The 18,979-nt window shown below is 40.0% G+C and overlaps 1 long non-coding RNA gene and 1 pseudogene across 2 annotated transcripts in view; both read right to left on the bottom strand.

Annotated features, from left to right (window-relative positions):
* The window catches only part of LOC143646878 (uncharacterized), an 82,883-nt gene that overhangs the window by 22,246 nt on the left and 41,658 nt on the right, over window positions 1–18,979 (bottom strand). For both annotated transcript variants that reach the window (XR_013157697.1, XR_013157698.1), the window contains exon 3: window positions 10,012–10,163. This is a non-coding gene — a long non-coding RNA (uncharacterized LOC143646878). The remainder of the gene's footprint in view (window positions 1–10,011; window positions 10,164–18,979) is intronic.
* Window positions 6,108–7,624, bottom strand: LOC143646322 (diphosphoinositol polyphosphate phosphohydrolase 2 pseudogene; annotated as a pseudogene).

Below are 18,979 nucleotides of genomic sequence, written 5' to 3'. Positions count from 1 at the left end.
CCCCTCTGATACCTGATATCCTGTTCTTCCTTTCAAAATCAAACTGCAAGACCACTTCTACCCTTTCCTCTAACTGCTTCTAATGATTACTTACCAACATCACTAAAGATTCCTCATAAATAAATCCTGCTACCAGTTCCAATCAGCTTAAATAAATCCAGTCTGTTGGTCTCAGTCTATGACTTGGAACCAAAGAAATATTGAAACATGACCTGTTTTTGGTAACTCTCTTATTCCTATACTTCTCTGACATCTCAGACCCATGAGTGTATTCAAGCTAGTTCTAGTCACTCTTTTCTCTTGTGTCCTGCATACTACTCCTTGAACAAGAAAGCATTGCCTTAAAGGCTTGATTTGGAAATTTTCATGACCTGAAAATGGTAAGCTTCAAATTTACAAGATAAATTAAAATTAAATCCTCATGCAATGTTGGAAAATAAAGGATGATTTTTAAAGGCTTTTTAGTTTCAGAATCTAAAACTTAAAAAGCAAACAAAAAACAACACTGTAGAACCCTATTGTAAATGATGGACTATAGATCATAGTACAATTATAAAAATGTCCTCTCAAATTGTAATAAATTATCACATTAATGAAAGGTGTTAATAATAGGATAGAATATGGGAACTCTGTTCTTCATGTCTAATTTTATAGTAAATATGTAGCCTCTTAAAAAAATGTTGGGGTTGGCTGAAGAAGGAGTCAATGAACTAGAAGATAAGACAACTGAAATCACCAGTCTGAGGAGCAGAAATAATAATAAAGAAAAGTGAACAGACACTGCAGTATACGACAATTTGGTGGTTTGGAACTGTATGTACCCCAGAAAAACATGTCCTTAAAAGTAATTGTGCTGGTTTGAAAGGATGTATGTCCCCTAGAAAAGCCATGTTTTAATCTAAATCCCATTTCATAAAGGTAGAATAATCCCTATTCAATACTATATGTTTGAAACTGTAATCAGATCATCTCCCTGGAGATGTGATTTAATCAAGAGTGGTTGTTAAGCTGTATTAGGTGATGACATGTCTCCACCCATTTGGGTGGAGTCCTGTAAAAGAGGAAACATTTTGGAGAATCAAAGAGATTCAGAGAGAGTAGAACAGAATGGCATAGCCATGAGAAGCAGAGTCCACCAGCCAGTGACCTCTGGAGATGAAGCAGGAAAATGCCTCCCAGGGAGCTTCATGAAACAGGAAGCCAGGAGAGAAAGCTAGCAGATGATACCGTGTTCATCATGTGCCCTTCCAGATGAGAGAGGAACCCTGTGTTCACCATGTGCCTTTCCGATGAGAGAGAAACTCTGAATGTGTTTACCATGTGCCCTTCCACTTGAGAAAGAAACCCTGAACCTTGGACCAAGCCTTCTTGAACCAAGGTATCTTTCCCTGGATGCCTTTGAGTGGACATTTCTATAGACTTGTTTTAATTGGGACATTTTCTTAGCTTTAGAACTGTAAACTAGCAACTTAATAAATTCCCCTTTTTAAAAGCCACACCATTTCTGATATATTGCATTCCGGCAGCTAGCAAACAGGAACAGTAATCCATTCCTGTAGGTATGGATCTATCATAAGTCCCATTAGAAGTATAACATTTTTAAAATGCAATTTTATTGAGATCTATTCACACTCCAAACAATGCATCCAAAGTATACTATCCCCATTGGTTCACAGTATCATCACATTGGTTCACATGCGCATCATCACATCAATCAATTTTAGGACATTTTCATTACTCCATGAAAAAAAATAAATAAAAAGAACACCCAAAACATCACATGATGTTTATCCCTCTATTATCTATTTATTTATTATCTTTATTTCTTTACTAATCTGCCCATACACTGGATAAAGGGTTGTCAATCACAAGTTTGTACTATCACATGGTCACATGATAAAAGCTATATAGTTATACAACCATCAAGATGCAATCTAGTGGATTACAGTTCAATAGTTTCAGGTGTTTCCATCTAACTTTTCTAATACACTAGAAACTAAAAAGGAATATCTATATAATGCCTAAGAATAACCTCCAGAATGACTTATCAACTATTTGAAATCTCTCAGTCACTGAAACTTTGTTGGCTTTTTTTCATTTCTTTTCCCTCTTTTGATCAAGAAGTCATTCTCAATCAAATGAGGTCAAGGTTAGGCTCATCCCTGGGAGTCATGCCCCATGTTCCCAGGTGGGCTTACATCTCTGGGAGTCATGTCCCAGGTATGGAGGAGGGTAGTGAGTATATTTGCAGATCTAGTTTAGAAAGAGAGTCCACATCTGTGATGGTTTGAATCTGTCTGTACCCCAGAAAATCCATGTCCTTTAATCCTGATTCAATATTGTTGGGTGGGATCTAAGTTGTTTCCATGGAGATATGAACCACTGATTTCTGGGTGGAAGAATTTGATTAGGTGGTTTCCATGGAGATATGTCTCCAGCCATTCAAGTTGGGAACCATTCTGGAAAAAGTTTCAGAGCCAACACAAAGAGAGATATTTGGAGATGCAAAAAGAAAATATCCCTGGGGAAGGTCTCTGAAAACCAGAAGCCAAAAGCCCAGAAGATGCCAGCCACATGCCTTCCCAGTGGTAAGAGGTCTTCCAGATCCATCGGCCTTTCTTGAGTCAAAATATCTTTCCCTGGGTGCCTTGTTATGTTGTTATGGCCTTAGAACTGTAATCTCGTAACTTAATAAATTTCCTTTATAAAAAGCTAAATCATTTCTGGTATATTGCATTCTGGTAGCATTAGTAAACTAAAACAACATCTAAGCAACAAAAGAGGTTCTCTAGGGGTTACTCAGTCATAATTATAAGTAGACTTAGCTTCTCCTTTTCAGGAATAAGGGTCAACAACAAGACCAAGGGCTTGACTTATTAAATTCGGAGTCTCTAATGCTTATGAGAATATGAGGAATTCTCATGGCGGGAATTTAATATTTCCACATTTTTCCCCAGTCTCTCAAGTGGCCTTTGCAACTACTTTTATTTTCTGCCCCAAAGTGTAAGTATAACTTTTTGATGAGGTTTTTCAGGTTTAAGGTGTGACCCACCTCATTCAGGATGGGTCTTAATCCTCTTGTAGAATCCTGTATAAACAGACGTGTGTGTGTATGTGTGTGTGTGTGTGTGTGTGTGTGTGTGTGAGAGAGAGAGAGAGAGAGAGAGAGAGAGAGAAAGAATGTTCCAGCCCAGAAACTGAAAGAAATGAAACCCAGAAGAGGAGGGAGAGAGCACCAGATGCTACCATGTGCCTTGCCATGTTACACAGGAGCCAAGGATCACCAGCAGCCAGTCTTCAGAAAGAAAGCCTTACCTTGGAGCCTTGACTTAAATATTTTCATGACCTCAAAACTGTAAGCTTCTAAGCTAACAAATTTGCATCGTTTAAGTTGAATCATTTTATGGTATCTGCTTTGAGCAACCTAAGAAACTAAAACAGATTTGGTACTAAGAGTGGGATGCTGCTGCTGTAAGCACATAAAAATGCAGAAATAGTAAATAGTTTTGGAGTAGGGTAATGGGTGGAGGATGCAATTGTGAGCTGTTCAGTAAAGGTGATTAGATTGTTTTGAAGAGATTGTTGATAGAAATATGGATGCTAAAGTTACTTCTGATTAGGAAGATGGAAATGATGCATATGCTATTGCAAACAGGAAGAAAGGTGATCCTTAGTTTAAAATTGCAGAGAACTTGTTGAAACTGAGTTCTGATGTTGGATGGAAGGCAGAAATTAAAAGTGATGAGGTTGGATATTTAGCTGAAAAGATAGCCAAGCGAAATGTGGACAGTGAAGCCTGCAGGTCATAGTAAAATTCAAGAGGAAAGGATGAGCTGAGAACTGAACTACTGGGAATAAAGAAACCAGAAAGTGATGGTTTGTAAATAATGAGTTTTAGCAGGGCTAGTTCTCAGAGAATAGTGCTCAATGTGAGGGTTCAACTGAACATGGACCTAGTCAGCCATTTCAGTGTTAATCAGGATCAGAGGTGCAGCTATCCAGAAAGTATCCATGGAAATTCTACTATGTAATGAAGCGGACCCATGTGTACTACACACAAAACCAACAGAATTTAGGTGAGATCTGTATTAATGGAATCACTGACAAACTAGACTGCCAGGTGGACTAAAAGGAACAGAAAAGGACAGATTAAAGGAAAAATCACAACAAGGGCAGAACTATGGAAGCTGAGGCCTGTACTGAAGACATCTTTTCAATTCAAGAGAGTAAAACTAACAGGTATTAATACTGTTATGGAAGCCCTTTATAAATGGAATGATACAGAGAGAAAGAGGAAAATAAAGCCACAGAAGGAGAAGCTGAGAGCAATGAAATTCAGAAAAGATGGGAGAGACCAGCTGATGCAATCATGTGCCTTGCCATGGGGCAGAGTAGTCAAGGATCACTGGCAGGCGGTCTTTAGGGAGAAAGCATTGCCTTGATCTTGACATTTTCATGGCCTCAATACTGTAAGCATGTAAGCTAATAAATTGCCATTGTTTAATTTCATGTTATCTGCTTTGAGAAGCTTTGGAAACTAAAACAGACATCAATCATACTAACATATGCATTGTGGAAGCCTCAGAAGTAGAAGAAAGAAACAGGCAGAAAGAATATTGGCAAAAATAACGACTGAAACATCCTTAAATTTAATGAAAGACTTGTATAGACATATCCATGCTGCTCAATGAATGCCAAGCAAGATACTAAATAGAATCACACTGTGACAAGTTATAGTCAAACTGCTGGAAACAAAGATAAAAGACAAAATGCTACCAGAAAAAAATTTTTAAATATAAGAGGTAATAGCACAATTATAATGAAATCATTCCTTTAATTGTAATAAAAGAAAAAAATAAGGTAATCTGCATGTGTGTGTGTGGAAGGGGGTGGGGAGGTAAATATGGACCTGTACTTCCTGCATGATTTCTCTCTAAACTTACAGCTTCAAATTATGCCATTAGTTATTTTCTAATTTACTCTTTCCTTTCACAGCATTAATTTGTGAACTAAAGTTTATATTTAGTTCAGCTGCATTTATGGCATAAGATTTCATCTTCAAAATATGGCATGAAATTTCCTTCAGTGTGATAGCACCCAATTTTTAGTTAGCAATTATACATTTTAAAGGTTAACAATTTTTGGAACAAAGTGCTCTAACTCTAATTTACATTCACCAGTAAAAGTTTGTTTTTTTTTTTACTTTTTTATTGTATAATATGACATATATACAAAAAGAAAGAAAAAAGCAATAGTTTCAAAGGACAGATCCCAGAGATTGTCATGGGCTACCATACCATCATCTCAGATTTTTCCTTCTAGTTGCTCCAGAAAATTAGAGGCTAGAAGGAATACTTATTTTTTGTTATCACAATTGACTTTTTTCGTGAAAAATAACACATATACAAAAAAGGAATACATTTCAAAGCACATCAGACAGTTAGAGGTAGAACAAATTTCAGAGTTTAGTATCAGTTACAGTTCCACAATTTTAGGTTTTTACTTCTAGCTTCTCTAAGATACTGGAAACTAAAAGAAATATCAATATAATGATTGAGCAATCATGATCGTTCGTTAAGCCCTACCTTTTCTGTGTAACTCCACCATCACCTTTGATCTTTCTATCCCACTCTTTAGGGGCATTTGGGCTATGGCCATTCTAATTTTTTAATGTTAGAAGGGTCTGTCAGTAATATAGGGATAGGGAGATGGAACTAGCTGATGTTCTAGAAAGGCTGGCCCCTCTAGGTTTCAGGTCTTATCTGGTTCAAAGACCCATTCTTCTGTAAACCTTTTATAAAAGACTTAAGTCTACATATGGAATGATCTTTCACTCTCTTATATCTTAAAGGCTTTTCCTCCCATCTCCCCTCTGACCTGGTGGGGGAAGTGCTGGAGTTTCAGAAAAAGTACCTATGGTTTTAGGTGGGATTCTTGATTTTAAGTGAGTATAAAGGCAAGTACGAGACAAAACAATTCTTGGCACAGGATAGGTTATAGTGTTCCAAAATTAATTGTATGATAAACAGTACTTACTGACAATCTATAAAAGATGAGGCCTTCTAAGGTAACAACGTAAGCCTGTTACACTGAACAAGAAAGCCATTTTACTCAACTGTGATGCAGTCATCACTGCCTGGGCATTTAAGACCAGACTCCAATCCTGTGGCCATTGGCAGACAGGGAAGTTTAACTGAAGAGGTGTCACTCATTAAAAATAAAATATGTTTTAAAAGCCAAGTGTCTTGAGAGAAATATGATTCCCAGGGCATTCTGTATGTAGAAAGATGGATAAAGGGAGCTGGCCACTGAGCATGCTAAAACAAATTTCATGAATATAGTTTTCATGAAATGTATTTACTGCATGCATTTCGCTAACATGAAAATCACCAACCCTAATTAGTGTTACTTTGTGTTAAACTACCAGTGAGTAATGGGGGAAATAGCTATATGAGTAGCAATTGACATAATACCAGTTATGAAAATTAAGACAAACCAGTTTGACAGATTCCTGAAAAGAGCAAATTAAATCCTTTGTCAAAATAGTCATTGCACAACACAGAAATAGCTCAAATGGAATTTACCAATTAAAACTGTGATCCTAGGAAACAAATTTTGAAATGGAAGTCAGTTAACCTGATAAAATAAACCAGACTGAGCTAAACGAAGAAAAACTGAAGAAAAAAAAAAGTATATATATATATATATATAAAAGACAACCAAATTAGAACAGAATGGGAGTGGGGTGGGCACAGTTAAGGCATTAATAAGCCTCGTGGCTTTGGCTTATTAAAATATTATTACACTTAAAAAAAGATTTGAAATCATCTGAAAAACAAGCAAACTGTATAGGAAATTCAGACAGTTTGCAAGCGTCACGAAGATGCTTGTTTGCCAAGGAAAAGAAAGAAGCCTCTTTCTCCATGAGTTGGCATATGGTGGTAGAGTTCCTCCTGATTCTTTCCACTGGAGGCAACCTGGAGGTTCATGCAGCAGTTACAAACAAGGGAGGAAACAGACCGTGGAATTTCCATTGGTTGGGGTACAACCAGCTCGTTTCTCCAGATACCTGCTTTTATAGGTTTATGACACTGGAGAACTTTGATTGCATTTTCTACTTTGAATCACTCTCTCTTCCTTCCTATGGTAACAGAATCTTCCCAATCTCCTAATATTTCAGGGACTGTAAGAACATAAACATAAGTTCTGTGCTTTCGGTCTTGGTTCTCAGATAGGCCCAGGAGCCTGCCTAATTTTCCTTTGACTCCAGCCTCTTTGTAAACCTCCCCTAGGGCAGCACTGCCGGGCTTGTCCTCCGACTCATCCCTCCACCCGGACAATCCGCTGCTCTGGCTACAGCTGCTGCTCACCAAAGGACCTCGCCCCCTTGTGCAAGCACACCGTCCCCTTCCTAAACCTCTCGCGGTCACAGGCCCGCGTCTGGTTCAGCTTTCATCACAGAGGCGCGCTCTCATTGCTGCTCCTGCTCCTGCTCCTGCTCCTGCTGCTGCAGTTGCTGCTCGGCCTCCGCTGCCCCGCGGAGGAGTGGGGCGAGGGCGAGTCGGCGCGCAGGGGCCAGGTAGGGGGCGCCCCGCGGTCTGTCCCGGAGGCAGTGGGAGTCCATAGCTTGCCGGCAGCAGCTCTACCTTCACCTCCGCCGATTCCGCTGCCGCCGGGAAAGAGCGAGGCTTGAGGCTTGCGCCAGGCTGGACAGTCCGAGAGCCCTCACCAAATGGCATAGGCGCCGCGCTTTTTATAGCCACATAATGTTCCACTGTATGTATGTCAGGCTGTGATTATCCATTCTTCCATTGACGGACACTTGAGCTATCTCCATCTATTGGCAATTGTGAATAAGGCTACTATGGACATCAATGTGCAAATAGCTGTCTAGAGTACCTTTCAATTCTGTTAGGTAGAGACATAGAAGGGGTTTGCCTGGCCATATCGCCAATATCCTTTTTGGTTGTACTAAGATACAATCTGGCACCATATTGAATTTAGCAATCCTATTACCTCCATCTCAATCACCGGCTTCTGATTACAGCCAATGTCTCCTGCTGCACACACATTTAGCTGTCATAGCAGCTAATCATTTCTGGCCAATCATATTTTGTATATTATGTTGTTTTTCAGTGGCTCCTCCATAAATGGTAACCATACTGAGGAGGCTGAAAATTCTATCAATATTGTCTGTGTCTGCCATTATTAGCTTCTTGCTTATTGAACAATTACAGAGAGGAGAAGTCTCCAACTATAATGTGGATTTATCTATTTAAAGTTCCATGAATTGGCATTTGGAGAATCAACACTTTATCACTGTGCAATGTTAATCTAGTACTAATAATCTTAATTTTGGGACTCCGCCTTGTCCAAAATTTATATTGTGACCCAAACTTTCTTTTGGTCACTGTATTCATGGTGTGTGTGTGTGTGTGTGTGTGTGTGTGTGTGTGTGTGTATCTCCAAATTTTACTTTTTACCATTTGATGCATTTAAATTTAAAGTGGCTTTCTTGTAAACAGCATTTAGTTAGAATATTTTTGATGCATCAAAGAAAAAGTTTTAATTTTCCGTTTGTCTTTCTTCATGTTATAATAATAGAAGTAAACTTTTCTGAGATTTCCACGTAATCCAGTGGACCAGTAGATTTTTCTGTAAATGCAGAAAACTGGAAACTTTCTAAGGACTCATCTATAACTGATTAGATAGTGTTCTGGTTTGTTTGCTGTTGGAGTGCAATATACCAGAAACTGAATGGCTTTTAAAAAGGGGAATTTAATCAGTTGCTAGTTTACAGTTCCAAGGCTGAGAAAATTCCAATTAAAACAAGTCTACAGAAATGTCCAATCTAAGGCATCCAGGGAAAGATACCTCGGTTCAAGAAGGCTGAGGAAGCTCAGGGTTTCTCTCTCAAGTGAGAAGGCACATGGCGAATACAGTCGGAGTTTCTCTCTCATCTAGAAAGGCACATGGTAAACATGGTCAGGGTTCCTCTCTCATCTGAAAGGACACATGGCGAACACGGCATCATCTGCCAGGTTCTTTTCCTGGCTTCTTGTTTCATGAAGCTCCCCAGGAGACATTTTCCTTCTTATCTCCAAAGGTTGCTGGCTGGTGGACTCTGCTTCTCGTGGCTATGTCATTCTGCTCTGCTCTGCTCTCTCTGAATCTGTCATTCTCCAAAATTTTTCCTTTTTTACAGGACTTCAGAAACTAATCAAGACCCATCCAAATGGGTGGAGACATGTCATCATCTAATCCAGTTTAACAACCACTCTTGATTAAATCACATCTCCAGGGAGATGATCTGATTACAGTTTCAAACATACAATACTGAATAGAGATCAGAAGAAATGGCTGCCTTTACAAAATGGGATTAGGATTAAAATGTGGCTTTTCTAGGGTACATACATCATTTCAAACCAGCACAGATAGTTTCATTGTTTTATTTGTAAACATTGGAAAACCACTGGGCCTCAAAATAAATGACTGCCAGATTCCCACTAAAAAAAAAGGTGCAATCTCAAATAATTATTCTGTGAGATAGAAAGTAAACAAAAGTACAGAATGTACAATTGATATAAATTCTGGAATATTCAGGCTAAATAAAAAAAATATATCAATGCGTGCCTTGGGAAATAGTAGAAGGAAGGAATGGTTTGGAGGAAAAGAATCAAAGATGTATAAGAGGAAACTTGGAAGCTGATGAATGCTCGTTATCTTAATTGTGGTTATGATTAATGGGTATACACACATATCATTACTTACAAAATTGGAAACAAATAAATGCAGTTTACTGCATGTAAATTATACCTCATTAAACCTGTTGCAAATAAATAATGTGTTTGCACAGAAGAAGCAATAGTAAGACGTGAAATATCAGAGATTCCTGCACAGTCATCTGCATGAACCCCGGCGCTCTATATGTTCTTTAAGTAAACACTAGAATGCAGCAAAGTCACACTGTGTTCTCATTATGGGGTGGGGGTGGGTCTTGAAAAAGCTCACTTGGAATGTCACAAGCTGTCCTGTTGCTGGTTATGGGGAGCAGTCGGGTCCAAGGGTGAGGAGCACAGGCCTGGACACTGGAGCTGTCTCACCAGATGTGCGCTCTTAGGCAAATCAGATCACCCTCTGTGCTTCTGGGTGGAGATTTACATCTGTGAAATGGAGGTAAATATGGTCACCTATTTCATATGTTTTGTGGGCTTTTATTTAAAAAAACAGTATTAGCATGTTAAGCATAATATTACATTCTTTGTTTATATATTTTACTCCCAATATCTGGATCATATAGTAACCTCATTCTAATAGTTTGTCTACTCAGACTGTTCTCTTACTTTGTGATTTGCCCTAAAATTTGTGTTGAAAAATAGACATGTTGCATAAGATAGTAGATAATGTATTATTTTATCTTCTTTATTATTAATTTTTATAATTCCTTTTTTTTTTCCTGCTTCAATATGATCAGACCCTACCTTCTCCTAGGCCTTCATTGAGGGTTTTTGTGTGAGTCCAGTGTGAGCTGATCTGGAGTTTATTGCCATGCTTACCAGAGTTGAATATTTTCCGCTCTGGGCACCATGTTAGTTTTGTCTAGTGATACCTTATTTTTGTCTCCCTGTATAGCTTGGGGGCTTTTATTTGTGTCCTCCTCCATGACATTTTCCTCCTTTCAGCTCCCCCAGCTGAATTCCACCCTCGTGTCTGCTTGGTGGTTGTTAATGTGGGTGGTGGATGTTGGGCAAGGAGGCTGCCCTCTCATCTTCTGATGAAGTCTGATTCTCAGGCAGGCAATGTGGACCTGGGCTGGGGGTGAGGCCATCTATGTGTCCCTGCCTCTCCTCCTCAGAGGCAGTTTGGGGACTAGCATGAATTCTGGATCCAGAGAGTAGCGTAGTGTTTCCCTTCTCTCCCCTCCAGCAGCTGTAATGGTTTTCCTTTCACCAGTGTCCTTTGCTACTAGTATTGTTATACTACCCTGGAGATGAGGTTTTTATTCCAAAGAGGAAGACAGAGTAGGTAGTGAGAGAGTTTTCCCTTCTCAGTTTTTCTGGGATTTCACCTGTAGAATACAGGTTATGAGCTTTCCCCTTTCATATTATTTCATCTGTAGTGGAGCTAGGGGAAGTCCTGGGGCCTTTCAGCACTGTCTGTTGTTGCTGTCCCACAGACATCATGATCACAGGAAGGTGAAGGCCCTTTTGTGTGCTGTTCCCTGTCCTGGAGGAAAACTCTGCTAAAGTGTAGGAATCCATCTGCACATGTGACTCTGAGGAACTTCATTCACTTATGCCTTGACCATACCCAGTCTCAAGAAATTGATTAAATATGTTAGTTTGATCATTTAACAAAGTAAGTAACCATCTGTTGGCATCTTTCTCAGGTAAGCTAAAATTTGGATGTTGTTTCGCCCTGCAGAGATCTGCCTCTACATCTTACAAGCTTATTGTTTGTCCTGTGACTTTAATGAACTGATGTACTGAGGCCAATTATTTAACTTGCAGTTTTCCAGTTTTGTTGTTGTAGGAATAGTAGAGAATTATTCTGAGTGTCAGACATTTTTTTTTCTTTTTCCCATTAAACTTTGTTTTAATGGGTCTCAAAATTCTGTGACAGATTTTTGGTTGTTTCCATTTAAAAGGTACTGATTTTCAAAACTAATGTTCTAGTTTGCTAGCTGCTGGAATGCAATATACCAGAAATGGAATGGCTTTTAACGAGGGGAATTTAATGAGTTGCTAGTTTACAGTTCTAAGGCTGAGAAAATGTCCCAATTGAAACAAGTCTATAGAAATGTCCAATCAAAGGCATCCAGGGAAAGATACCTTGGTTCAAGAAGGCTGATGAAGTTCAGGGTTTCTCTCTCAACTGGAAGGGCACATGGTGAACACAGCATCATCTGCTAGCTTTCTCTCCTGGCTTCCAGTTTCATGAAACTCCCCGGGAGGTGTTTTCCTTCTTCATCTCCAAAGGTCACTGGCTTGTGGACTCTCTGCTTCATGGTCCTGCAGCATTCTCTGCTCTCTCTGAATCTCTCATTCTCCACAATGTTTCCTCTTTTATAGGACTTCAGAAACTAATCAAGACCCACTCAAATGGGTGGAGACATGTCATCCCCTAATCCAGTTTAACAACTATTCTTAACTAAATCACATCAACCAGGGAGATGATCTCATTACAGTTTCAAACATACAGTATTGAATAGAGACTATTCTACCTTTAAGAAATGGGATTTATATTAAAACATGGCTTTTCTTAGGGGGCATACTTCCTTTCAAACCAGCACAACTAATAACTTAAAATTGCCACATGAAAACAAATTGTCCACAAAATACCCCTTTCCTTCCAAAGGTTTTATGATGCGTTGCTATCATTAACCACTCTTTTACTATTAAACTCAATTGGGCAATTGAGAGAAGAAGTTTGGAGACCATTCCTTTACCACTAATTAAGATTAGGGTAGCAGGTGTTATGAGTAATATTCATTTAGCTTTCTGAGCTTTTTGGACAGAGTTGGTGACCTTGCTAGCTCCAGCAGCCTTCTTGTCCACTGCCTTGAGGACACCAAGTTGGTGTTGGTGAATTTGAAGCTGGTATATACAAGAAAGGGCAGACCTGTGAGCATGCCCTCTGGCTTGCACAGACAGCAACTGTCTCATAGCACGAACAGCAAACCAACTCAACACTTAGGAACTTGCCAGGAACCATATCAGTGATGGCAGAAACATAAGGTTTCAGGAATTTGGGGCCATCTTCCAGTTCCTTGTCAGAATGGCAATCAATCTCCTTCAGCTTGGCAAACTTGCAAGCAATGTGTGACAATCCAGCACAGGTGCATAGCCAGCACTGATTTGGCCTGGATGGTTCAGGATAATTACCTGAGCAGTGAAGCCAGCTGCTTCCATCAGTGGGTCATTTGTGCTGTCACCAGCCACACTGCCACAACGAATATCTTTTACAAACATGTTCTTGACATTGAAGCCCACCTTGTCCCCAGGAAGAGCTTCACTCAAAGCTTCATGGTGCATTTTAACAGACTTTACTTCAGTTGTAACGTTGACTGGAACAAAGGTGACCACCAAGCCTGGTTTGAGAACAGTCTCTGCTTGGCCCACAGGCACAGTACCAATACCACCAATTTTGTAGACAGCCTGAAGAGGTAGATGGCTTGTCATTTGGGTGAGCAGGTGGCAGGATGCAATCCAGAGCTTCAAGCAGCATGGTTCCTGCCAATTTTCATCTTTATGGGTGACTTTCCATTCCTTGAATCAAGGAATATTAGCACTTGGCTCCAGTATGTCACCATTCCAACCAGAAACTGCCATAAATGCTACTGTGTTAGTTTTGTAGCCAATTTTCTTAATGTAGATGTGGACTTCCTTAACGATTTCCTCATATCTCTTCTGACTATAAGGTGGTTCAGTAGAATCCATTTTGTTAACATCAACTATTAGTTTTTACACATCCGGTGTGTAAGCCAGAAGGGCATGATCATGGCTCTGCATATTCTGCTTCAAATTCATCAACACAAGAAGCAAAAATCAGGACAGCATGGTCAGACTGAGGTCTGCCTGTAATCATGTTTTTTTTTACATAAAATTTCTGCGTTCTGGGGCATCAATGATGGTACATACTTACTGGTCTCAGATTTCCACAGGGAGATATCAATGGTGATGCCACACTCACATTCAGCTTTTAGTTTATCCAAGACCCAGTCATACTTGAAGGACCCCTTTCCCATCTCAGCAGTCTCCTTCTCAAATTTTTTGATGGTTCTTTTGTTGATTCCACCACATTTGTAGATCAGGTGGCTTGCCAGAATCTACTTGTCCAATATTGACAGTGTTGATATGAGTCTTTTCCTTTCCTATTCTGTCTTAAGATATAGCGATGGCTTTCACGACACCTGTGTCCTGGCAGCAAACCCATTGCAAAAAAAATGACTTATTTCTAATAGTCAGAAACTAGAAAAAATCTAGGTGGATATTAACAGATGAATAAATACATTGAAGTATATGCATAAGTCAGATTATTACTCAGTATTAGAACAATGAATGGTTGGGTTCAGAACAATATGCATAGATTATCAAAAGTTATACAAATTGGAAGAGACAAAGAAAAGTACATAATATATGATTCGATTTCTATAAATTCTGGAAGTTGCAAACTAATCCAAAGTAACATAAAGAAAATCAGTTATTGCCTAGAGAGATGGTGGGAGGATGGATTAGGAGGGAGGGAGGAATTAAAAGAGGACAAGAAAAAACTTGTAGGGGTGCTGGATTTGCACACTATTTTGATTGTGGTATAGGTGGCATGGGTGTTCACATATGAAGGTATTAAAGAATTAAACACTTTATATACAGTCATCATATAGCAACTGTATTTTAAAATGAAAGTTACAATATTAAAAATTAGGTATATTGGTAAGGAAGGAGACATGGAGGCATGAATAATAACACGTGATATGCAGATTCCTGAAAAACTTTCCAAACCCTGGTCCTCTCCATATTATTCAGGTAGTCACCAGAATCCAGCAATATCACTCTAGGTTCTTATTACACAAAGATGGTTGTGGGGTATAAACCTCACTAGGCATGTTCTAGTGTGTTCTGGAGCTGGTTCAGGGCAACAGATGGGACCAGTGGTGAGGAGCACAGGCCCACACATAGTTGAACACTTAACAGTGCTCATGGTAATGTCACACAACCCCTCTATTCTTCTTTTGTAGTTTCACATCTGTGAAATGGAGGTAATGTTGATACTTCCATGTTTAGTGTGCATTTGTAAAAATGAAATTAGATTATAGGCATAAGTGTTTAACACAGCAAAGCAAAATACTATCTTTGCCCCTCAACTCTTGCAGGAAACTCTTATCTGCTTTGGCACTGTCTTCTCTGAAGGGTCCAACCTATCAACTTGATAAATGTAGGAGGAAATGCAAACAGCACCCCTTCCTCTGCTGACTAAAAACAGTCCAGCACTGACCCTGAAGCTCTGGGGTGGAGTGCCAGTCCAGGAATTCCCAGATGTTCCCAATCAGTGATGGAGACTGAACAGATGTGATTCACCATGGAGTTTGAGCTGAGCAGATACTGAAGCACTGGTTCATCATCTCAATTAGACAAGACTTAGGACACACTGTATCTTCAGATGGACAGTCTGAGAGCCAAGGACACAGCTGTGTATTACTGAGTGAGGCACAGTGAGGAGAGGTAGTTGAGCCCATACTCAAACCTCCCTTGTAGTAGTCTCCTGGGGATGTCAGGACCTCACAGCTCCAGGATCATGTGCAGAGGCAGGGGAGGGTGTCTTTGTCATCTAGAGTTTCCTCTAAGGGTCTGTGTTCCACCTTCTCTTCCAGTGAACAGTTGTTCTAAGCAGTGATCAGTGTCCTTGTGGACACCAGGAGAGTCCAGTAGCTGACAGCAGTGAGCAGTTTTGATGTCCACAGGCTCTGTTGGAACTCAGAGGAGCCTGGCAAGGGGATGCAGATGCTGGCCAGCTACAATAGCTCTAGTAACCACATTTGTAGCTCAGCCATCCATGGCCAGGACACCTGCCAATGACAGTTCCAGTTGCCACCTATTCAATAACCTCAGAACCAGACAAGATATGCTGTGTGGGACCCACAGTGCAGGGAGGAAAGTAGGAAATCAGGACTATAGCTCCCTTCAGGATCAGAACTGACTTCAGGGGCTCTTAGGACAATCAAGTCAAGGGACCAGGACCAGGGTAGGTACAGGGGGAACTCAGGAACACGCAACCCAGGGACCAGGTAAGGGGGAGCTAGAGACTACCAGACCAAACTGGCAGAACCGTCATAGGTGCAGGGGGATCTCAGAACCCCGGAGTCCAGGACCTGGGACAAGTGCTGGGAGTAACAAGGCCATGTAGCTAAGAGGACAAGATCAGGGGAAGGTACAGTAAGAGAAGAAAGGAGCATCATTTCAGCATCTGGAATTTATTTTGATGACTTTCCTATTCATATTATGGGAAGGATCAGGTAAACCCAGTTTTGAGCCTGCTACGTGGCTTAAGACAGAGGTTCAGTGAAATTTTATTAATGTGCTTATATTTGAGTAATTCCATTGATAAATAAAAGCTGTAAAGTTATGTGAAACAAACAAAATACATAGAAATTCATCCACCTGAATTAATGTAACCAAATGGCAGCTCAAATCAGTGCACCAAACAGGGAGATGTGGAAATATGTCACCCACAAAAAATGCACTTTGACCTTGAGCAGAGTCCTCACAGCAACAAAATTTATTCCACATGTGGATTTTGTTTTCCTGTCTGAACCTTTCCTCACAGCACCTCTATCCATGGAACCTATGAATGTCTCATGAACCAGGTGCTAACCTTGTAACATGTCTTACTTATGATGTTCTCCATAATCCCAAATCCTGCCACAATCACTGGGGACTTCAGGGTCCAGGCCAAGTCTTTTTAACCCCAGGTTGCTGCCTCACCAACTTGGACCCAGGATAGAGATGAATATCTTACCACATTTATTATTTAAACTTTAATTTTATTGAATAGCCATGTTGTAATATGTTGTTTTCAAGTTGTAGTCATATGTAAAGGCAGAAAAACATAACCAGAGATGAGTGGCTCAAAACCTGTCAATATTCAGATGATGAAACTGAAGGCAAGTGGTACTGACTTGCCCCAGGTGCAAAGGTGTAGGTGTGACCTGCGCAAAGTGGTATTTAGCAATCATGGTGGTGAAAGAAGAGGGCACATACAAGTCCTTTCTGGCTCCCATAAGGAATTATACCACTAAAAGCAGTAAAGAAAATATCTAACAGCACTGACAACTTACTAAAACTTCACACATGAAGTTACAATTGAGTAACAGTATCAACAATGTGGAGAAAGTGGAAGAAAACATGCTTCCCTCCCGATACTTCAAAAATAAACTAGAATCCACTATAACCAACATTCTCAGGGGATGCATACCTATGATGTTATATACATACTGGCCCAATCTGACTCCCCATTCCACGTATTCCCATCCTGAAAGTAAGGGAACCAGGGACTGGTAAGGGGGCACCCCAGGGATGGGACTGGTTCTCCAAGTGTTCAGCCAGCATCCTCCTCCCAGGGTGCCCCTAAGACAACAACCTCCCCTCATGCCTTTTCATTTTACTTAGGGTTACCTCCCAAATGTAAATGACTACATGGACAAACATGAAAATACAGTACAATTCACTTAAATTCAGGTTCCTCCTCAGTCTGGAAAATATTTACTGGGCATCATGGACGTCATCCACAAGAACATGAAACCCTTCTGGTTCTTTCTGGTGGCAGCTTCCAGATATGAGCGTACTAGGGACCTTCATACATGAAGTTAATTAGGGTGATGCACCTGAACACATGAATCACTGTGGTTCTTTTTGTTCTTAGGTGTCCTGACCCAGGAGCAGCTGAAGGAGTCAGAACTGAAGGAGTCAGGACCTGACCTGGTGAAGCCCTCATAGACCATATCCCTCACCTGCACAGTCTTTATCTTTTTATTGTGAAAACAAAACACATATACAAAAATTTCAAAGTACACCACAATTAATTATACAACAGATTTCAGAGTTTGGTATGGGTTACAGTTCCACAATTTTAGGTTTTTTCTGCTAGCTGCTCCAAGACACTACAGACTAAAAGAAATATTAATATAATGATACAACATTCATACTCATTTGTCAAATCCTATCTTCTTTGTTGTAACTCCACCTTCTCCTTTGATCTTGCTCCCAGTCTTTAGAGATATTTGGGCTATGCCCATTCTAACTTTTTCATGTTGGAAAGGGCAGTCAATAATATGGGACAGGTGGATGGGAAGTTGATGTTCTGGAAAGGCTGGCCCCTCTAGGTTTCAGGACTTATCTGGCCTAGGAACCTCTCTGGAGGTTGTACATTTCTCGAAATAATCATAGCACATAGAACCTTTGTAGTATCTCACAGAGAGCTCTAAGTGTTCTTTAGGATTGGCAGCAATGGTTTTAGTTGAGGTTTGGCAAATCATGATAAACAGTAATATCTAGCTGAAGCTTGCATAGGAGTAGCCTCCAGAGTAGTTTCTTGACTACTTGAACTCTCTCAGCCACTGATACCTTATCTGTTACAATTCTTTTCACTCTTTTGGTCAGGAAGGCATTTGTCAATCCTACAGTGCCAGAGCCAGTCATCCCTGGGAGTCATATCCCATATTACCAGAAAGACTTTCACCCCAAATGTTATGTCCCACATAGGGGGGGAAGGGAAATGATTTCACCTGCAGAGTTGGGCTTAGAGGCCACATCTAAGCAGCAAAAGAGTTCCTCTGGAAGTACTCTTAGGAATAACTATAGGTAGGCTTAGCTTCTCTGCTACACAAATAAGCTGCACAAGAGCAAGCCTCAAGATCAAGGGAGTCTTAATGTTTGTGACAGTATCAGTGTTTTCCCAGGAGGCAAAGTTTAACAATTCCATATTTTTTTCTCCCATCCATCAAGGGACTTTGCCAATACTTCTTAATTATCTGTTCAGCAAACTCTGGGATGTATCTGGTTATTACATTAAGTTATACAGAATTACGAACCCTCATTCCCATCCTGGCCTCCATGTATTTGGGTTGTTTAAATGTCTATCCAGATGAGTTGAGTTAGGTTATGTGCTACAGGAAATTTAGGCTTTGGACAAAATAAACATCTCTTATTTTGGTCTCATATAGTAGGTGAAGTACTAAAATACTGATAATGTCATCCTTAACCCTGTATCAGATTTACCTTATTCTTGACCTGATCAGCTTCATTCTTATCTCTAATTGAACCCTGATATTTTTCAATTTCTTTAACAGTTGTTACATGTGGAAATGCTGACTTTCAGACATGCAAAACTCTTATTCTGGGTTTTAGGTGTCATACAGGTACCTAAAGTTCCGGGGAATAACAAAGTTATGCATATATAACATAGTCTCTCAAAATCTGAAAAT

Source organism: Tamandua tetradactyla, chromosome 9 (assembly GCF_023851605.1).
Source record: "Tamandua tetradactyla isolate mTamTet1 chromosome 9, mTamTet1.pri, whole genome shotgun sequence".
NCBI lineage: Eukaryota > Metazoa > Chordata > Mammalia > Pilosa > Myrmecophagidae > Tamandua > Tamandua tetradactyla.
Note: the sequence above shows the minus strand (reverse complement) of the source record. Positions and strands in the feature narration are given on the sequence as shown.